The sequence below is a fragment of the Heterodontus francisci genome, chromosome 29, assembly GCF_036365525.1.
Source record: "Heterodontus francisci isolate sHetFra1 chromosome 29, sHetFra1.hap1, whole genome shotgun sequence".
Classification (NCBI taxonomy): domain Eukaryota; kingdom Metazoa; phylum Chordata; class Chondrichthyes; order Heterodontiformes; family Heterodontidae; genus Heterodontus; species Heterodontus francisci.
Genome location: NC_090399.1, coordinates 16358491 through 16381336, shown reverse-complemented (window position 1 = coordinate 16381336; position 22846 = coordinate 16358491). Strand labels below are relative to the sequence as shown.

Sequence of the window (22846 nt, the reverse complement as noted above, 5' to 3'; positions counted from 1 at the left end):
CCCCTCTCTCTCCCCCTCCCTGTCCACCCCCCCCTCTCCCCCCTCCCTGTCCCCCCCCTCCCTCTCTCTCCCCTCCCTGTCCCCCCCTCCCTCTCTCTCCCCTCCCTGTCCCCCCTCTCCCCTCCCTGTCCCCCCTCTCTCTCCCCCCTCCCTCTCTCCCCCCCCCCCTCTCTCCCCCCCCTCTCCCTCTCCCCCCCCTCTCCCTCCCCGTCCCCCCTCTCTCTCCCCGTCCCCCCCTCTCTCTCCCCCCGTCCCCCCCTCTCTCTCCCCCCGTCCCCCCCTCTCTCTCCCCCGTCCCCCCTCTCTCTCCCCGTCCCCCCCTCTCTCTCTCTCCCCCCCTCTCTCTCTCTCCCCTCCTCTCTCTCTCCCCCCCTCTCTCTCTCCCCCCCTCTCTCTCTCCCCCTCCCTGTCCCCCCCTCTCTCTCTCCCCCCCTCTCTCTCTCCCCCTCCCTGTCCCCCCCTCTCTCTCTCCCCCTCCCTGTCCCCCCTCTCTCTCCCCCCCCCCCTCCCTGTCCCCCCTCTCTCTCTCCCCCCCCCCTCCCTGTCCCCCCTCTCTCTCTCTCTCCCCCCCCTCCCTGTCCCCCCTCTCTCTCTCTCTCCCCCCCTCCCTGTCCCCCCTCTCTCTCTCTCTCCCCCCCTCCCTGTCCCCCCTCTCTCTCTCTCTCCCCCTCCCTGTCCCCCCTCTCTCTCTCTCTCCCCCTCCCTGTCCCCCCTCTCTCTCTCTCTCCCCCTCCCTGTCCCCCCTCTCTCTCTCTCCCTCTCCCTGTCCCCCTCTCTCTCTCTCCCTCTCCCTGTCCCCCTCTCTCTCTCCCCCCCTCCCTGTCCCCCCCCTCTCTCTCCCCCCCTCTCTCTCCCCCCTCTCTTTCCCCCTCCCTCCCCTCTCTTTCCCCCTCCCTCTCTTTCCCCCTCCCTCTCCCCCCCCTCTCTCTCTCCCCCCCTCCCTGTCCCCCCCCTCTCTCTCCCCCCTCTCTCTCTCCCCCCCCCCCTCTCTCTCCCCCCCTCTCTCTCCCCCCCCCTCTCTCTCCCCCCCTCTCTTTCCCCCTCTCCCTGTCCCCCCCTCTCTCTCCCCCCCCTCCGTCCCCCCTCTCCCTGTCCCCCCCTCTTCCTGTCCCCCCCCTCTCTCTCTCTCTCCCCCTCCCTGTCCCCCCCTCTCTCTCTCTCTCCCCCTCCCTGTCCCCCCCTCTCTCTCCCCCCCTCCCTCTCTCTCTCCCCCCTCTCTCTCCCCCTCCCTGTCCCCCCTCTCTCTCCCCTCTCCCTGTCCCCCCCTCTCTCTCCCCCCCTCTCTCTCCCCTCTCCCTGTCCCCCCCTCTCTCTCCCTCTCCCTGTCCCCCCCTCTCTCTCCCCCTCTCCCTGTCCCCCCCTCTCTCTCCCCCTCTCTCTCCCCCTCTCCCTGTCCCCCCCTCTCTCTCCCCCTCTCCCTGTCCCCCCTCTCTCTCCCCCTCCCTGTCCCCCCTCTCTCTCCCCCTCTCCCTGTCCCCCCCTCTCTCTCCCCTCTCCCTGTCCCCCCCTCTCTCTCCCCCTCTCCCTGTCCCCCCTCTCTCTCCCCCTCTCCCTGTCCCCCCCTCTCTCTCCCCCTCTCCCTGTCCCCCCCTCTCTCCCCTCCCTGTCCCCCCCTCTCTCTCTCCCTCCCTGTCCCCCACTCTCTCTCCCCCCTCCCTGTCCCCCCACCTCTCTCTCCCCCTCCCTGTCACCCCACCTCTCTCTCCCCCCCACTCTCTCTCCCCCCGCTCCCTGTCCCCCCCCTCTCTCTCCCCTCCCCCTGTCCCCCCCTCTCTCTCCCCCCTCCCTGTCCCCCCCCTCTCTCTCCCCCTCCCTGTCCCCCCCCTCTCTCTCCCCTCCCTGTCCCCCCCCTCTCTCTCCCCCTCCCTGTCCTCCCCTCTCTCTCCCCCCTCTCTCTCCCCCCTCCCTGTCCCCCCCCTCTCTCTCCCCCCCTCCCTGTCCCCTCTCTCTCACCCCCTGTCCCCCTCTCTGTCCCCCCCCCTCTCTCTCCCCCCTCCCTGTCCCCCCCTCTCTCTCCCCCCCTCCCTCTCTCTCCCCCCCTCTCCCCCCCTCTCCCTCTCTCTCCCTCTCTCTCCCCCCTCCCTCTCTCTCTCCCCCCCCTCCCTCTCCCCCCCCTCTCCCTCTCTCTCCCCCCTCCCTCTCTCTCTCCCCCCCCTCTCCCTCTCCCTCTCTCCCCCCCCTCTCCCTCTCCCCCCCTCTCTCTCCCCATCCCCCCCTCTCTCTCCCCCCTCCCTCTCTCCCCCCCCTCTCTCTCCCCGTCCCCCCCTCTCTCTCCCCGTCCCCCCCTCTCTCTCTCTCCCCCCCCTCTCTCTCTCTCCCCCTCTCTCTCTCCCCCTCCCTCTCGTCCCCCCCTCTCTCTCTCCCCCTCCCTGTCCCCCCTCTCTCTCCCCCCCTCCCTGTTCCCCCTCTCTCTCTCCCCCTCCCTGTCCCCCCTCTCTCTCTCTCTCCCCCTCCCTGTCCCCCCTCTCTCTCTCTCTCCCCCTCCCTGTCCCCCCTCTCTCTCTCTCTCCCCCTCCCTGTCCCCCCTCTCTCTCTCTCTCCCCCTCCCTGTCCCCCCTCTCTCTCTCTCTCCCCCTCCCTGTCCCCCCTCTCTCTCTCTCTCTCCCCCTCCCTGTCCCCCTCTCTCTCTCTCTCTCCCCTCCCTGTCCCCCCTCTCTCTCTCTCTCCCCCTCCCTGTCCCCCCTCTCTCTCTCTCTCCCCCTCCCTGTCCCCCCTCTCTCTCTCTCTCCCCCCCTCCCTGTCCCCCCCTCTCTCTCTCCCCCTCCCAGTCCCCCCCCTCTCTCTCTCCCCCTCCCAGTCCCCCCTCTCTCTCTCTCCCCCTCCCTGTCCCCCCCACTCTCTCTCCCCCTCCTCTCTCTTCTTCCCTCCCTCTCTCTCCCTCTGTCCCCTTCTCTCTTTTTCCCCCTCCCTGTCCTCCACCCCCCGTCTCCCCATTGCCCGACAAAATCACAATGTCAGTTTCACAGCTGACAGGTGCTGGCAGTGGGAACAGGGGTTTTCGAACTTCAGGCAGATTCTGGGTTCCGAAGGGCTTTTAAACAAACAAAATTTTAAATCGCCTGAAAACCCCGAATCTGCCAGAAGTTCGAATACCACTGTTCTCACTCCCAGCACCTGACAGCTATGAATCTGACAGTGTGATTTTGTTTGAAGCTGGTCTGGAAGAAGAAACCAAGGGGAAATTTCTCATCTCTGAAATTACCAGTCACAGACCTCAAAATCTTTTACTATGGACACGTTGCCAACTCCTAGGATGAGCAACAGCCGGATACAGTTTACACCCGTGGGCAAGATGGAAACCTTTGCCGGGCCATATGTAGGACAATCCTGCTATATATAAACCATCTGAACCCCTCGATTAGATTCCAGTCTGTGACTCACTCCCAGGTATCCATTATTCTATATATAAATCATCTGAACCCCTCGATTAGATTCCAGTCTGTGACTCACTCCCAGGTATCCATTATTCTATATATAAACCATCTGAACCCCTTGATTAGATTCCAGTCTGTAGCTCACTCCCAGGTATCCATTATTCTATATATAAACCATCTGAACCCCTCGATTAGATTCCAGTCTCTAACTCACTCCCAGGTATCCATTATTCTGTATATAAACCATTTGAACCCCTCGATTAGATTCCAGTCTGTAACTCACTCCCAGGTATCCATTATTCTATATATAAACCATCTGAACCCCTCGATTAGATTCCAGCCTGTAACTCACTCCCAGGTATCCATTATTCTATATATAAACCATCTGAACCCCTCGATTAGATTCCAGTCTGTAGCTCACTCCCAGGTATCCATTATTCTATATATAAACCATCTGAACCCCTCGATTAGATTCCAGTCTCTAACTCACTCCCAGGTATCCATTATTCTGTATATAAACCATTTGAACCCCTCGATTAGATTCCAGTCTGTAACTCACTCCCAGGTATCCATTATTCTATATATAAACCATCTGAACCCCTCGATTAGATTCCAGCCTGTAACTCACTCCCAGGTATCCATTATTCTATATATAAACCATCTGAACCCCTCGATTAGATTCCAGTCTGTAACTCACTCCCAGGTATCCATTATTCTATATTTAAACCATCTGAACCCCTTGATTAGTTTCCAGTCTGTAACTCACTCCCAGGTATCCATTATTCTGTATATAAACCATCTGAACCCCTCGATTAGATTCCAGTCTCTAACTCACTCCCAGGTATCCATTATTCTATATATAAACCATCTGAACCCCTCGATTAGATTCCAGTCTGTAACTCACTCCCAGGTACCCATTATCCTACAGATAAACCATCTGAACCCCTCGATTAGATTCCAGTCTGTAACTCACTCCCAGGTATCCATTATTCTGTGAATTAAATCAGATTTTGCATCTGCTTTTTATCAGCTGTGGTCACAGTGTGTCGTGTTCTAGAGACCCAGCCACTGGGAGCAGCAGAACTGTTGATGTACTTAAGTGTGATCCCGTCACGAAATGCTCGACAATATATCCATTGAGCTGTGTGCTTAGGTTTCACCCACTACAGCAATTTCAGAAACAGCTCACGCACAAAATACAAACACACATGAACGCACAAAAATATACACAAAGATATGCTGATATGGGTAAAAATATACACATATACCATATACATGCACAAATAGACAGATTACACACCCACATATACAGATATATATGGACATTGTATATGTATGCATGCTTATGTATATATAAAGACATATATACAAGTGCATATTAACAGTTTTATATGGGCACACAAATACTCCCACAAACATATATATAAACATACACATAAATGCATTCAGACAGATATATTGTTACGACCGAGGCTGGAGGAGTGCACTGTTTATTCTAGTTCCATTGCTCCATGGGTCACAACATATATTTTTTTCCCCACTCACCAATATGGTCATTCATTGATTCTATTTTTATCCCAGAATAAAACACACCAACCAGGTTTCTTTAATAAGCAACAAGATTATCATTTTTTTTAATATAAAACAAGCCTTAACCTGTAATGAAATATTAAAGTTCCCTTTTTACCTTAGGGCCTCACACTCATATACACTGTTGAACTGGGGAAATAAAAGTTTATTTTTGGTTTTAGAGCTCTTATACAGACAAAAAAAAACATACTTGGGCTGAATACTTGCTCATTCTTGAAGGAAAAACAGATGAGATATGTTGTGTTCCAAAACTGGCATATACGGTCTGGCCTCCGAGTACACATAGATGGGTCACTGGGATCTTTCAGATCAGTTCTTTTCAGGCAGCATTGAGAATTAATTTAGCAGGCTTTTCTTCAAAGACAGGAGACGAGATGAGCTGACACAGTGGACTTCTCAGGGTCTTTTAGAGAGATGCTGGAAAGCTGAGCTGGGTTGTGGTCTTCTCTCCTTTCCTTGGAAGTTCTCTCCCTTTTTATACAATTCAACCCCATCTCAGCAACACCGAAAACAGGTCAACCTTTTGACCTCCATCAATCTTGACCAGTCATTTCTTTGTTAGCAACTTCTCCAGGTGTCCAAAGTTCTTTGTTTATTGAGCTGGAAGTCAGGCGGTTTCCTGGAAAGGCTTGTTTTCCTCACAAGACTTCTCAGTGATCCTTTTAAAAAACATTTCCAGGGACTGTTTTTCAAAGTCAAGTGGCCTTTACATGACCCACGTCGAAAACCCCGAAGTTTAACATTTCTTCAATCTTTCAAAAATGAATCCTCAAAAAAATATATTTAACAAAACACAGACACTTTCATAACACCTCCATCCTTGGAGGAATGAAACACCATTTTTAAATGTGTTTCATTACAAAATGTAAAAAGACAGAAGATGGAAACATTTTAAAACACATTTACACTTTCATTCACTCTTTACCTGTGGCTAATACAATTCTGCTTTGTATCATCTTTGCATTCAGATAACTCGATAACGCATCTGCAATAACATTATTTTTGCCCACAATGTGAATAATCTTTAAGTCATAGAGCTGTAATAGTAAACTCCATCGGAACTTCCTGGCATTCTGGTTTTTTAATTTTTCCACAAAGGGTTATGATCAGTATATACCAGTGTCTCTCTGTAGTTGTGGTGACATAGACTTCAAAATGCTTAAGAGCCAATAATAAACCTAGGGTTTCTTTTTCTACTGTTGAATATCTTTTTTTGGTGTCAATTTAGCTCTTTGGAAAAGTATCCCACTGGCCCTTCTATACCTGACTCATCATCTTAAGTCAGGACTGCACCGACCACCAGGTCACTAGCATCAATCGCTACCTTGAAGGGCTGAATGAGTCTTGGAGCCTTGGAGGGCCTTGGAGCAGCCAACACTGGTTTGTTAGTCAAAATGGCTTTCAGCTTTTCAAAAGATGCTTGGCACTTCCCCTGGCCACACTACCTTGGTTTTCTTTTCCTGTAGCAAAGCTGTTAGTGGAGCAGCTATGGTGCTAAAATTTGGTACATATTCCTAAAAACATCATGATTTCTCGCTTAGTCTTAGGGAACTCCACCAAAGCTTGTACTTTCGCTGTTCTTGGCAACACTTGTCCTTACCCTATTATATGCCCGAGATAAGTTACTCTCGCTTTTGCGAGTTCACTTTTGGCAAGGTTTATTACTAAATCAGCCGATTGTAATTTTCCAAACAGAGCTTCTAGTTGTTCCTAGCGGTCCTTCCAAGTGTCACTGTATACCAGCACATCAAGGTAAACTGGCTACCACTTGGTTCATAAGTCTCTGAAAGGTTGCTGGGCATTTTTTAGCCCGAATGGCATCACTCAGCATTGGAAAAGACTGTCTGGTGTGATAAAGGCTGATATTTCTTTCACTTGGCGTGTTAAAGGAACTTGCCAGTATCCCTTTAACAAATCTATTTTTGTAAGAAACATGGCATTGCCTACTCTATCAATACAGTCTTCCAAGCGAGGTATTGGGTAGGAGTCTGCCTTTGTTACTGCATTAACCTTTCTGTAGTCTATGCAAGGTCTAGTTGAACCATCAGGTTTAGGTACTAATACCACTGGTGAACTCCAACTGCTTTGACTGGGTTCAATTAGGTGGTTTTCCAGCATGTATTGGATTTCTGCTTTTATCTGGGCCTGTTTCCCTGCACTTAAGCGGTAAGTATGCTGTTTTATAGGAAAGGATTCCATTACATCCATATCATTTGTGGCTAAGGTTATACATCCTGGCTTATTCCTACAGGCTCTTTTAAAATGCTGTGAGTAGCCTTGTTAGGTCTGCTTGTTGTTCTGCATCTAAATATGAAAGCATTGTGTCCAATCTCCTTAACAATTCAGAATTAGCCAACTGGATAGTAGGAAGTTCAATTTGAGAATTGTCTAGGCCTCCTACTGCCTCATCCTCACTATCCCTTTCATCCTTCACTGTCGCTACTACCTAACATACCTATGCTTGCTTATCCTCCTCCCGGTGATGGTATTGCTTTGATATATTGATATGAAACAACCGATTCTTTTTCCGGCGATCTGGGGTGTCAATCAAATAATTTACTTCACCAAATCTCGACCACTTTATGTGGACCACTGAACCATGCTTTCAACAGTTCACCCTGTAATGGCAGTAATATTAACACCTCATCCCCTGGTTGAAATGTTCGGGATTTAGCATACTTGTCTGCCCATTTCTTCATGGTAGTTTGGGAAGCTTTAAGGCCACTTTGCAGGCTCGCATGAGCCGTTCCTGGAACACAGATAATCTAGCAAAGAAGATTCATTCCTCTGTTCTAAAAAACCTTTCTTTAATTAGTTTAAGAGGACCTCTTATCTCATGCTCATAAACTAATTCAAAAAGACTAAAATCGGTAGACTCATAAGGTGAATCCCTTCTTCTTCTTTGGCCTCCTTGAGACAATGGGTAAGCGCCTGGAGGTGGTCAGTGGTTTGTGAAGCAGCGCCTGGAGTGGCTATAAAGGCCAATTCTAGAGTGACAGACTCTTCCACAGACGCTGCAGATAAAATTGATTGTCGGGGCTGTTACACAGTTGGCTCTCCCCTTGCGCTTCTGTCTTTTTTCCTGCCAACAGCTAAGTCTCTTCGACTCGCCACTCTTTAGCCCCGCCTTTATGGCTGTCCACCAGCTCTGACAATCACTGGCAACTGACTCCCATGACTTGTGATCAATGTCACAGGACATCATGTCGCATTTGCAAACGTCTTTAAAGCGGAGACGTGGACGGCCAGTGGGTCTGATACCAGTGACGAGCTCGCTGTCCTTGGGGATCCTGCCATCTTCCATGCGGCTCACATGACCAAGCCATCTCAAGCGCCGCTGACTCAGTAGGGTGTATATGTTGGGGGTGTTGGCCGCCTCGAGGACTTCTGCATTGGAGATATGGTCCTGCCACCTGATGCCAAAGATTCTCCGGAGTTAGCGAAGATGGAATGAATTGAGACATCGCTCTTGACTGACATACGTTGTCCAGGCTCGCTACCGTAGAGCAAGGTACTGAGGACACAGGCTTGATACACTCTGACTTTTGTGTTCCGTGTCAATACGCCATTTTCTCACTCTCTCTTGGCCAGTCTGGACACAGTAGCAGACGCCTTTCCCATGCACTTGCTGATTTCTGCATCGAGAGGCAGGTTACTAGTGATAGTTGAGCCTAGGTAGGTGAACTCTTGAACTACTTCCAGAGCGTGGTCGCCAATATTGATGGATGGAGCATTTCTGACGTCCTGTCCCACGATGTTAGTTTTCTTGAGGCGGATGGTTAGGCCAAATGCGTTGCAGGCAGCCGCAATCCTATCGACAAGTCTCTGCAGACACTCTTCTGCGTGGGATGTTAACGCAGCATCATCAGCAAAGAGGAGTTCCCTGATGAGGACCTTCCGTACTTTGGTCTTTGCTCTTAGAAAGACAAGGTTGAACAACCTGCCATCTGATCTTGTGCGAAGGAAACTTCCTTCTTCTGAAGACTTGAACGCATGTGAGAGCAGCAGTGAGAAGATCGCAAACAGTGTAGGTGCGAGAACACAGCCCTGTTTCACGCCACTCAGGATAGGAAAGGGGTCTGATGAGGCACCGCTATGCTGAATTGTGCCTTTCATATTGTCATGGAATGAGGTGATGATACTTAGTAGCTTTGGTGAACATACGATCTTTGCTAGTAGTCTGAAGAGACCACGTCTGCTCACGAGGTCAAAGACTTTGGTGAGATCTATGAAAGCAACGTAGAGGGGCATCTGTTGTTTGCGGCATTTCTCCTGTAGCTGGCGAAGGGAGAACAGCATGTCAATGGTGGATCTCTCTGCTCGAAAGCCACACCATGCCTCAGGGTAGACACACTCAGCCAGCTTCTGGAGCCGGTTTAAAACGACTGGAGCGAAAACTTTCCCCACTATGCTGAGCAGGGAGATTCCACGGTAGTTGTTGCAGTCACCCTTGTTCTCATAGAGGGTGATGATACTGGCATCGCGCATGTCCTGTGGTACTGCTCCCTTGTCCCAGCACAAGCAAAGCAGTTCACGGAGTGCTGAAAGTATAGAAGGCTGGTCACTCTTGATTATTTCAGGGGTAATGCCGTCCTTCCCAGGGGCCTTTCCACTGGCTAGAGAATCAATGGCATCACTGAGTTCCGATTTTGTTGGCTGTTCGTCTAGCTCATCCATGACTGGCAGAGACTGGGCTGCATTGAGGGCGGTCTCAGTGACAACATTTTCCCTAGAGTACAGTTCTAGGTAGTGCTCCACCCAGCGGTCCATTTGCTTGTATTGGTCAGTGATCGTGTCCCCTGATTTAGACTTGAGGTGGGTGATCTTCTTGATGGTTGGCCCAAAAGCTCTTTGTGCCATCATACAGTCCTCTGATGTTTCCGGTGTCGGAGGCCAGCTGAATACGACTGCATAGGTGTTGCCACTAGTCACTTGCACAGCGCCTGGCTGTTCTCTGTGCAGCGCTTCTGGCTGCTTTAAGTGCTATGGATGTTAACTCTCTGGGGGCTTTCTTGTAGTTCAACAGTGCAATGCACTTAGCGGCTATGACAGGTTCCAGCTCTTCAAAGTGAGATTGAAACCAGTCTGCATTCTGCTTCTCACGCTTGCCATAAGTGGTCATTGCTGAGTCATAGATGGCGTCTCTGATGTGGGCCCACTTGGTCGCTGCATCCCCTGTAGGAGTGTTTTGAAGGGCTTTTTCAAATGAATTTAGAAACTTATGTAACAGCTGTGGATAAGAAATTCTGCTCGTGTTGATGCGTGGGCAGCCCTTTGCTTGGAGTGATGCAGCTTCTTTGGTTTGAGTCTAAATTTACTGCACACCAGGGAGTGGTCGGTGTCGCAGTCCACACTGTGGAAGCTGCGTGTGATTTGGACACTGTTTATAGAGGCTCGTCTTGTGATGATGAGGTCCAGCTGGTGCCAACGACGTGATCTTGGGTGCCTCCAAGAAACCTGGTGACAGGGTTTAGTATGAAAGAACGAGTTGGTGATGCAGAGGTTGTGATAGGTACACAACTCAAGCAGTCTCTGTCCATTCTCATTCATCCTTCCAATGCCATAGCGCCCAAGGCAGGAGGACCATGAGTCATGGTCGGCCCCAACCCTGGCATTAAAGTCCCCCAGCAGGAACAAATGTTCGGTATTGAGAACGCTAATGGTACTATGGGGTTCCTCATAGAACTGGTCTTTAACTTCAGGTGGGGAGCAGAGTGTTGGAGCATAGATGCTGAGTAGGTGTACTGGACCAGAGACGGTGAGCAGTCGGATGGACAGTATGCGTTTCGAGCCATTTGAAGGTGGCTCTATCATGCTGAGCAAAGAGTTTCTGATGGCGAAGCCCACTCCATGCTGTCTTGGCTCTTCAAGATCCCTACCCTGCCAGAAGAAGGTGTAGTCTTGCTCTCCTAGAAATCCGCTCACAGGAAGGCATGTCTCCTGAAGTGCTGCAATGTCCACATTGACTCTACTGAGCTCGTTGTTAATGATGGCAGTCTTCTGAGAATCGTTGATTTGTGTAAGGTCTTCCGACACGCCAGGACGCATAGTTCTGACGTTCCAGCTTGCAAAACGAAGGGCTGGTACCTTCTTTCCTTTTTTTGTCGTGCTGTTTGGTTCAGTGTTACAGTCCACTTGTCGGGCAATGACCCCGAGCTCCAAGCACCCATTGAAGCAGGTGGACTGACAAACAAACAAAGCAAACAAAAGAAATTCCAGCCCTTTATCCCAATCATGGAGATATTCATGACAGTATGCCCTGATCATCATTTTGAGGGTCTGATGGTACCTTTCGATAGATTGTGTACGTGGGTGGTACGCTGAAGACTAACTGTGCTATACCCAAATTACCCATAACTTCCGGAAAAATTTGACATAAAATTGGAACCTTGACCTGATTGAATCTCAATCAGTAATCCATATCTAGTGAGGTACTAGATTAACTTCTCTACCACTACCTTAGCAGAAATTCTCAAGGGAATGACCTCTGGGACTCGAGTAGCGGTATCCATGATAGCGAGTATATACTGGTGTCCCGCTTTTGTTTTCTGTAAAGGTCCTGCACAGTCCACCAACACCCCACTAAATGATTCCCCAATAACTGGTATGGGAATTAGAGGTGCCGGTTTTATGACAGGTTCCGTTTTTCCCAAAATCTGGCACGTTTTACAAAACTGCACCACGTCCTTGGAAAGACCTGGTCAGTATAAATATCGGCTTATACGTGATTCCCTTAAGTCCCATTATAGGAATTTCATGCATTATCCTTAATAGTTCCCGACGATACCTTGGCAGTATCACTATCAGATGAACTACCGTCCTTCCGAAGGTCTGTGAGAAGGTCTCATCAGAATCCCACCTTTAATATAGTAGCTTTCTGAAAGTCCCTTTGCCTCAGCTTCTGTTACAGCTGACTGTACCATTTTATTTAACTCTGGATCGGCTTGCTGAGCCTTGATCAGAGAAGGCTTATTAAACATTTCCTGCAGATTATCCAAATTCCCCAAAGAAAGTTTCAGATATTCAACTATCTGCCTGCACTCACATTGGTTTTGGTACTTGGCCTTACAGCTGCAGTCAGAGCTACAGCCTCATCTGTCGTACTCTCGGCCAGGGTCCCTTTCTCTGCGATGGTTTTGTGTACTCCAATAAGTCCCATGGGTTTACCCCCCAACTTCTAACATTCTGCACAAAGATGCCCCACCTTGTGACAATGGTAACATTTAGGCTTGCGGACCTCACTTCCACCCTCAGCATCTTCCTGGGACATTCCTAGCTGTCCCTTCTTATCCCCAGTTACTTGCCTTCCTTTCTGGCCTGAGGAGGAGATCCTGGGGCATTCCCAGCTGTCCCTTCTTGTCCCCAGCCACTTGCCTTCCTTTCACCCTCCCACCTTCTATTCTTCACGGGTTTGTGGGGGTGACAGACAAAGGGTTTGGGCTTATAGACAAGCTCATAATCATCAGCAATTTCCGCTGCCTGTCTGGCCATTGAAACCTTCTGGTTCTCTAAATGGGTTCTTACTAATGGAGGGAGTGAATTTTTAAATTCTTTCAGGAGAATTAGTTCCCTAAGGTTCTCATATGTCGCCTCCCATCGTTAGTGCCCGTATCCAACAATCAAAATTAACTTGCTTTACCCTCTCAAAGTCTATATAACTCTGTCCAGACAATCTCAGGAGGTTCTGAAATTTCTGTTGGCAAGCTTCAGGGACTAACTCATATGCAACACGAATGGCCTTTTTTGCCATCGCAATATGCAAAAGCCTACTCAGAACACATGGCATAAACTTCATGAGCTCTGCCGACCAACCTACTCAGCATAAGCATTGTCCAGCTTTCCTTTGGCCACTTCATCAGTTTGGCTATCACTTCAAAAGAAATGAAAAATGCCTCTACGCCCCTTTCCTCAAACTTAAGGAGGGCTTGTACAAATTTAAGCAGCTCTCCACTGGGTCCTGGGCTGCAGCCAGTTCTTTCCTCACCAGAATTTTCCTTTTACTCAAGGCCACCCTGTTGTCTTAGTTCAAGTTTTTTAACTTCGAAGTCTCTTCCTTATAGTCATAGAGAGATACAGCACTGAAACAGGCCCTTTGGCCCACCAAGTCTGTGCCGACCATCAACCACCCATTTACACTAATCCTACATTAATACCATGTCCCCCACCTTCCCTCAATTCTCTTACCACCTACCTCCACTAGGGGCAATTTACAATGGCCAATTTACCCATCAACCTGCAAGTCTTTGGCTGTGGGAGGAAACCGGAGCACCCGGCGGAAACCCATACGGTCACAGGGAGAACTTGCAAACTCCGCACAGGCAGTACCCAGAACCTAACCCGGGTCGCTGGAGCTGTGAGGCTGCGGTGTCAACCACTGCGCTAATGTGCCGCCGCTTCTCTTTTTCTTTGAAATTCTAGTTCAAGTTTTTTTCATCACCAATTCTTTTTCCTGCTCAAGTTTTCTCATTTCTATTTCTTTTTCTTTGTCAAGTTCAAGCTGCCTCATCTGTAACCGAATTTTAGCTAATTCAACTGCACTACCCTCTGGCTTGCTTTCTTCTTCCAATTTCAAATGGTGTGCTATTACTTCAATTATATCTGCTTTCTTAGCTCCTGGTTTTAAATCTAACACCAACAGCTCTGCCAAATCCTTTAGTCTAACCTTGGTTAAGTTTCTCAAATCACTCAGGGATACATCTTCCTTCCCCAAAAAAGTTGCAGCAACTGATAGACACATTCCGGGAGAGTAAACTTTAATCTACTGCACAAGAAACCTGTTTTTTCCCCCTCTTTTCAATTATTATTACCCCACTTACAATTGTACGTTGTAAAAAGCCCCCAATTATATGTTACGACGTGGAAGCATGCAATGTTTATTCGAGTTTCACTTCTCCACGGGTCACAACATATATTTAATTTTCTTTCCACTTACTGATGCGGTCAATCATACACTCTATTTTTATCCCAGAATAAAACAAACAAACCAGGTTTCCTTAATAAACAACAAAATTATCAGTTTATTATAAAACAAGTCTTAACCAGTAATGAGGTAAAGCATAAACACACAGATTGAAATATTAATGTTCCCTTTTTACTTTAGCCCCTCACACTCTCACAAACACATAGCGGAAAAAAAGAGAATTTTTTGTCTTTAGATCGCTATTACAGACAAAAAAAAAATCACTTGGGCTGAATACTTGCTCATTCTTGAAGAAACAGCAAATGAGATATGTTGTGTTTCAAAACTGGCATACGGTCTGGTCTCCGAGTACACGTAGATGGGTCACTGGGATCTTTCAGAACAGTTCTTTACAGGCAGCGTTGAGAATTAATTTAGTAGGCTTTTCTTCAAAGACAGGAGACAAAATGAGTTGATACAGTTGACTTCTCAGGGTCTTTAAGAGAGATGCTGGAAAGCCGAGCTGGGTTGTGGTCTTCTCTCCTTTTTTGTACAGTTCAGCCCCAACTCAAAACAATTCAAAAGCGAAACCGAAAACAGGAGGTCAACCTTTTGACCTCCATCAATCTTGACCTGTCATTTCTTTGTAAACAACTTCTCCAGGTGTCCAGAGTTCTCTGTTGTTAATTGAGCTGGAAGTCAGGTAGTTTCCCGGAAAGGCTTGCTATTGTTGTTGGAAGTCAGGTGGTTTCCCGGAAAGGCTTGTTTTCCTCACAAGACCTCTCAGTGACCCTTTTAAAAAACATTTCCAGGGACTGTTTTTCAAAGTCAAGTGGCCTTTACATGACCCCCTTTGAAAACCCCAAAGTTTAACATTTTTTCAATCTTTCAAAAACGAATCCTCAAAAATTATATTTAAAACACAGAGGCACTTTCGTAACAATATATATATTTCACACACAGCACACACACATATGTAGATATACAGAGATATATACACACAGATGCAGAGATACACACAGAGGCATAAATAAACACACACATATCTATAGATATATAAACACAGACTCTCACAAACCCACTCACCCTCACGAACACACCCCCCACCCCAACAATCCGACACCCAGATACACAAATACATATAGTCAACCCCCTCCACACACACACTCATACATACACCTGAATACACACAGGTCTGCACACACACATACGCAACCCATAACACTCCCACACACTCATACAACATATATACACATATACATACATACATATATATATATACACAATTCCACACATATACACATGCACTCTCACATACCCTTGCACGCCCTCGCACAATCCCTTACACACACACACCCTCACATGCGCACACACACACAAACATATACACACACCATTACACGCATATACACACGCTTACACGCGCACACACCCACAAACATACACACACACACGGACAGACATATACATCCGATCAACTGCCTCTGCTGCATCCCTCCCTTCCGCTAGCCCACCTGGCCAAACTTCCTTTAATGCTGCCTCCTGCCCTCACCCTGAACTCAGATCTTTCTCTAGTGTTTCTATCTCCCCTTGCCCTCTCTGAGCTCACCTTGTCCATCAGACCCACCTCCAGCTCCCTGAGTCCTGTTCCCATTAAACTGCAAGCCACCCATCTTCCCCCCCTGGTCCCCTGGTTGCAACAAACTTACTTAACTTTGGACTGTTGCCAGGGAGAGAACTGGAATCAGAAGCTAGAGAATGGAATTAGCTGATATTGTAAATGATTCTCTCCTTTAAATCTGCTGTCATCATCCACCGTCCTTACACACTCCCACCCCGTCTTCAGCCTCTCTTTCCTCCCCAAAGTCCTTGAACGTGTTATCTCCTCCCAAATCCATTCCCATCTTTCCCGGAACTCCATGTTTGAAACCCTCCAATCAGGCTTCCACCTCTGCCACAGACCTGAAACTCTTATCAAAGTCACACATTACATCCTATGTGACTGCGACAAAGATAATCTTTCCCTCCTCGTCCTTCTCGAACTGTCTGCAGCCTTTGACATGGGTGACTACACCATCCTCCTCCAACGCCTCTCCACTGTTGTCCAGCTGGGTGAGACTGCTCTCACCTGCTTCCATTCTTATCCAATCATAGTCATTAGCAACAGCTTCTCTTCCTGCTCTTGCACTGTTACCTCTGCTGTCCCCCCCCCCTCCCCCCCAAGGATCTATCCTTGATCCTTGGCCCTTCCTGTCGCTCATCTCCATACTGCCCCTCGGCGACATCATCCGAAAACACAGTGTTAATTTTCACATGTACGCCGATACACTCAGCTCTACCTCAGCCCCAATTCTCGCGACTGCTCGACTGTTGCTCAATTATCAGAGTGTTTATCCAACATCCAGTACTGGATCAGCAGAAATTTCCTCCAATTAAACATTGGGAAGACTGAAACCATTGTTTTTGGTCTCTGCTCCAAACTCCATTCTCTAGCTACTGATTCCATTCCTCTCCCTGGCAAGAGACCGCAATTAAGTCAGTCTGTTCGCAACCTTCATATCACGTTCGGCCCTGAGATGAGCTTCTGACCTCATATTTGTGCTAAGATCAACTATTTCTACCTCCATAACATCGCCCGACTTCACCCCCATCTCAGTACATCTGCTGCTGAAACCCGCATTCATGCCTTTATTACCTCTAGACTTCATTATTCCAACGCACTCTTGGCTGGTCTCCCACATTCTACCTTCCCTAAACTTGAGGTCATTCAAAACGCGTGTCTTAACTCGCACCAAGTCCCATTCTGCTATCACCCGTGCTCACTGACCGACATTGGCTCCCGGTCAAGCAACTTACTGATTTTAAAATTCTCATCCTTGTTTTCAAATTCCTCCATGGCCTCACTCCTCCCTATCTCTGTAATCTCCTCTGGCCTCTCAATCCTCCGAGATATCTGCGCACATCTAATTCTGGCCTCTTGTGCATCCCCGATTTTAATCGCTCCACTATTGGTGGCTATGCCATGCTTGTGCCTTAAGCTCTGGAATACACTCCTTTTACCTCTCTACCTCGGTTTCCTCCTTTAAGACACTCCTTAAAAACTACCTCTTTTACCAAGCTTTTGGTCATCTGACCTAATGTCTTATATGGCTCGGTGTCGTATTTTGTTTTTATAATGCTCCCGTGAAGTGCCTTGGGATGTTTTATCATATTAAAAGGTACTATATATAGTTGTTGTTCACACACACTCTTACAAGCACAGACATACATACACGCGCAGACAGATACACACACGGGCACAAACACAATATACACAAACACATACAAATAAAACCAGCAGATGCAGGCGCACAGGCAGCCAGACGCACTCAGGAAGACATGCACTGAAACGCACGCACACAAACATACAACAAATAAAACACAGCGACCGACAGAGAGAGACGGGCATGCGCACTCAGAGATATGGGGGGGTGGGGGGGGGAGAGAAACAAGAGAACGAGATCACGTGGCGGGGGGAGCGAGCGGCGGCCGAGGGAGAGTGAGAACGGTGACTGGGGGGGGGGGGAAAAGAGAGCAAGAGCGGCAGGGGGAGCAAGAGCGCGGCAGGGGATGCAAGAGCGCGGCAGAGAGCCAGAACAACAAGCCACAGAGAGCACAGACAGAGGGAGAGACAGAGACACACACAGAGTCAGAGAGCAGACGGGGGGGAGACAGACACACAGACAGAGACAGACGCACACACAGTTAGACAGGGGGAGACAGACACACAGAGACAGACACACACAGTCAGACGGGGAGACAGACACACAGACAGAGACAGACAGAGTCAGACCGGGGAGACAGAAGCACACACAGCCAGACAGGGGGAGACAGACGCACACACAGCCAGACAGGGGGAGACAGACGCACACACAGTTAGACAGGGGGAGACAGACGCACACACAGCCAGACAGGGGGAGACAGACGCACACACAGCCAGACAGGGGGAAGACAGACGCACACACAGCCAGACAGGGGGAAGACAGACGCACACACAGTCAGACAGGGGGAAGACAGACGCACACACAGTCAGACAGGGGGAAGACAGACGCACACACAGTCAGACAGGGGGAAGACAGACGCACACACAGTCAGACAGGGGGAAGACAGACGCACACACAGTCAGACAGGGGGAAGACAGACGCACACACAGTCAGACAGGGGGAAGACAGACGCACACACAGTCAGACAGGGGGAAGACAGACGCACACACAGTCAGACAGGGGGAAGACAGACGCACACACAGTCAGACAGGGGGAGACAGACACACAGACAGAGACAGACACACACATTTAGACGGGGGAGACAGACACACAGAGACAGACACACACAGTTAGACAGGGGGAGACAGACACACAGAGACAGCCACAGACAGTCAGACAGGGAGACAGACACACAGACAGAGACAGACACACACAGTTAGACAGGGGAAGATAAACACACAGAGACAGACACACAGTCAGACGGGGAGACAGACACACAGACAGCCAGACATGGCGAAGACAGACGCGCATACAGCCAGACAGGGGGAAGACAGACGCGCACACAGCCAGACAGGGGGAAGACAGACGCGCACACAGCCAGACAGGGGGAGACAGACGCACACACAGCCAGACAGGGGGAGACAGACGCACACACAGAGACAGACGCACACACAGTCAGACAGAGTCAGACAGGGGGAGACTGACACACACAGTCAGACAGGGGGAGACTGACACACACACAGAGACAGACACATAGTCAGACAGGGGGAGACAGTCAGACTGGGGGAGACAGAGACACACAGTCAGACGGGGGGACTGATCAATACAGTCAGACGGGGGGGACTGACACATACAGTCAGACGGGGGGGGGACTGACACATACAGTCAGACGGGGGGGGGACTGACACATACAGTCAGACGGGGGGGGGACTGACACATACAGTCAGACGGGGGGGGGACTGACACATACAGTCAGACGGGGGGGGACTGACACATACAGTCAGACGGGGGGGGACTGACACATACAGTCAGACGGGGGGGGACTGACACATACAGTCAGACGGGGGGGACTGACACATACAGTCAGACGGGGGGGACTGACACATACAGTCAGACGGGGGGGACTGACACATACAGTCAGACGGGGGCGACTGACACATACAGTCAGACGGGGGCGACTGACATACAGTCAGACGAGGGGGGGACTGACACATACAGTCAGACGAGGGGGGGACTGACACATACAGTCAGACGAGGGGGGGACTGACACATACAGTCAGACGAGGGGGGGACTGACACATACAGTCAGACGAGGGGGGGACTGACACATACAGTCAGACGAGGGGGGGACTGACACATACAGTCAGACGAGGGGGGGACTGACACATACAGTCAGACGAGGGGGGGACTGACACATACAGTCAGACGAGGGGGGGACTGACACATACAGTCAGACGAGGGGGGGACTGACACATACAGTCAGACGAGGGGGGGACTGACACATACAGTCAGACGAGGGGGGGACTGACACATACAGTCAGACGAGGGGGGGACTGACACATACAGTCAGACGAGGGGGGGACTGACACATACAGTCAGACGAGGGGGGGTCTGACACATACAGTCAGACGAGGGGGGGACTGACACATACAGTCAGACGAGGGGGGGACTGACACATACAGTCAGACGAGGGGGGGACTGACACATACAGTCAGACGAGGGGGGGACTGACACATACAGTCAGACGAGGGGGGGACTGACACATACAGTCAGACGAGGGGGGGACTGACACATACAGTCAGACGAGGGGGGGACTGACACATACAGTCAGACGAGGGGGGGACTGACACATACAGTCAGACGAGGGGGGGACTGACACATACAGTCAGACGAGGGGGGGACTGACACATACAGTCAGACGAGGGGGGGACTGACACATACGGTCAGACGAGGGGGGGACTGACACATACGGTCAGACGAGGGGGGGACTGACACATACGGTCAGACGAGGGGGGGACTGACACATACGGTCAGACGAGGGGGGGACTGACACATACAGTCAGACGAGGGGGGGACTGACACATACAGTCAGACGAGGGGGGGGGACTGACACATACAGTCAGATGGGGGGGGGACTGACACATACAGTCAGATGGGGGGGGGGATGACACATACAGTCAGACGGAGACAGGCACAGTCAAACAAGGGGAGACAGACACACAGATAGGGAGAGAGTGACAGACACACACATACATATAATAAACAAACCCGCACCCACACAGATATATACAAATATACCCACATATAACCCACCCACCACCTTGCCCGGCTTTCAGCTGTCTGTGCAGTCAGGAGGGGTTGAAGGGGCCGCCCCTCTGCGGCTCCATGTTTGGTCACTCTGACCCCGTCCCATAGCCCCGGTCACGACTGCTACCACAGGCCGAGGCCTGGCTCCGCTCACCGGGCCTCGGTGTTGCCGCCTCCCGCGGCCACACAGCAGACGCGGCTTCACGGAGGAGGGGTGGTGCGGCCTGGCCCGAAGCCGGGCCCCAGGCCCCGGCACTGGGTACTCACCGTGAGCTGGCAGGCGGCTCCGGGTCGCTGCGGCGCTGGTCGGGGCGGGGCTGGGAGGACGGCGGAGGGCGGGGCAGGGGGTGGGGCCAGCAAGAGGCGGGGCCCGGACCGAGCTAGGGGCGGGGCCAGGGATGGGGCGTGGCAAAACCGATGTGGGCGGGGCCAGGGATGGGGCGGGGTAAAGGTCGTATGTGGGCAGGGCCAGGAATGAGGGCGGGCTAACGGAAGGACGTGGGCGGGGCCAGGGATGGGGCGGGGTAAAGGCGAGACGTGGGCGGGGCCAGGTTGGAGCCGGCTCTGATAGAGCGGAAGAGGGACAGAGAGGGAGCGCCACTGGATGGGGGGCGGGGGGGGGGGGGTTCGGGATTTAGTCAGCAACCGGTGTACGAAGATCAGGAGTATCAACTCGCGGAGTATTAACCATCCTGAGTATCAAAACCTGAGCATTAAACACCAGGAGTATCAACACCCAGCACATTATACACCCAGAGTATCAACACCCAGAGTATCAACACCCAGTGCATTATACACCCAGAGTATCAACACCTGGCATGTTAATCATGTGGAGTAACAACACCTGGAGTATGAAGCAACTGGAGTATCAACACCAGATTATGAAACACCTGAATCATCAAAACCTGGACTCTTTAGCACCCAGAGTATTAAACACCTGGAGCACTAAACACCAGGAGTATCAACATCCAGAGAATGAAACACTAAGAGTATCAGAACCCGGACTATCAACACTTGGAGTATTAAACACCCAGAATATCAAATCCCAAGAATTAAACACTCGGAGTATAAACACCCAGAGAATTAAACAGCCTGAGTATTAACACCCAGAGAATTAAACACCCAGAGTATCAACACCTGGAGTATCAACACCGAGAGAATTAAACATCCGGAGTATCAACACCCAGAGAATTAAACATCCGGAGTATCAACACCCAGAGAATTAAACACCCCGAGAATTAAACACCCGGAGTATCAGCACCCGGAGCATTAAACACCCGGAGTATCAACACCCAGAGAATTAAACATCTGGAGTAAAAACACCCAGAGAATTAAACACCTGGAGCATTAAACACCGGGAGCATTAAACACCGGGAGCATTAAACACCCGGAGTATCAGCAACCGGAGCATTAAACACCCAGAGATCAACACCTGGAGCATTAAACACCCGGAGTATCAGCAACCGGAGCATTAAACACCCAGAGATCAACACCTGGAGCATTAAACACCCGGAGCATTAAACACCCCGAGTATCAACACCCGGAGAATTAAACACCCGGAGCATCAACACCCAGATATTTAAACATCCGGAGTATCAACACCCGGAAAATTAAACACCCGGAGTATCAGCACCTGGAGCATTAAACACCCGGAGTATCAACACCCGGAGAATTAAACACCCGGAGCATCAAGACCTGTAAATTAAACACCCGGAGAATCAACACCAAGGAAGTAAACACCAGTGTATCAACACCCAGAGAATTAAACACCCGGAGCATCAACACCTGTAAATTAAACACCCCGAGTATCAACACCCGGAGTGTCAACACCCAGGAAGTAAACACCAGTGTATCAACACCCGGAGAATTAAACACCCGGAGTATCAACACCCAGAGAATTAAACACCAGGAGTATCAACACCCGGAGAATTAAACACCAGGAGTATCAACACCGGTAAATTAAACACCCAGAGTATCAACACCCGGAGAATTATACACCCCGAGTATCAACAACCGGAGTGTCAACACCCAGGAAGTAAACACCAGTGTATCAACACCCGGAGAATTAAACACTCGGAGTATAAACACCCAGAGAATTAAACAGCCTGAGTATTAACACCCAGAGAATTAAACACCCAGAGTATCAACACCTGGAGTATCAACACCGAGAGAATTAAACATCCGGAGTATCAATACCCAGAGAATTAAACATCCGGAGTATCAACACCCAGAGAATTAAACACCCCGAGAATTAAACACCCGGAGTATCAGCACCCGGAGCATTAAACACCCGGAGTATCAACACCCAGAGAATTAAACATCTGGAGTAAAAACACCCAGAGAATTAAACATCTGGAGCATTAAACACCGGGAGCATTAAACACCCGGAGTATCAGCAACCGGAGCATTAAACACCCAGAGATCAACACCTGGAGCATTAAACACCCGGAGTATCAGCAACCGGAGCATTAAACACCCAGAGATCAACACCTGGAGCATTAAACACCCGGAGCATTAAACACCCCAAGTATCAACACCCGGAGAATTAAACACCCGGAGCATCAACACCCAGATTTTTAAACATCCGGAGTATCAACACCCGGAAAATTAAACACCCGGAGTATCAGCACCTGGAGCATTAAACACCCGGAGTA

At 50.1% G+C, this 22846-nt stretch overlaps 1 protein-coding gene across 1 annotated transcript in view; it reads right to left on the bottom strand.

The window, feature by feature from the left end:
• LOC137346165 (zinc finger and BTB domain-containing protein 22-like) overlaps positions 1-20515 on the bottom strand; it is a 112159-nt gene extending 91644 nt beyond the window's left edge. The window contains exon 1 of the mRNA XM_068009519.1: positions 20460-20515. The gene's annotated coding sequence lies outside the window, so the exon portion shown is untranslated. The remainder of the gene's footprint in view (positions 1-20459) is intronic.
• Between the last annotated feature and the right edge of the window lie 2331 nt (positions 20516-22846).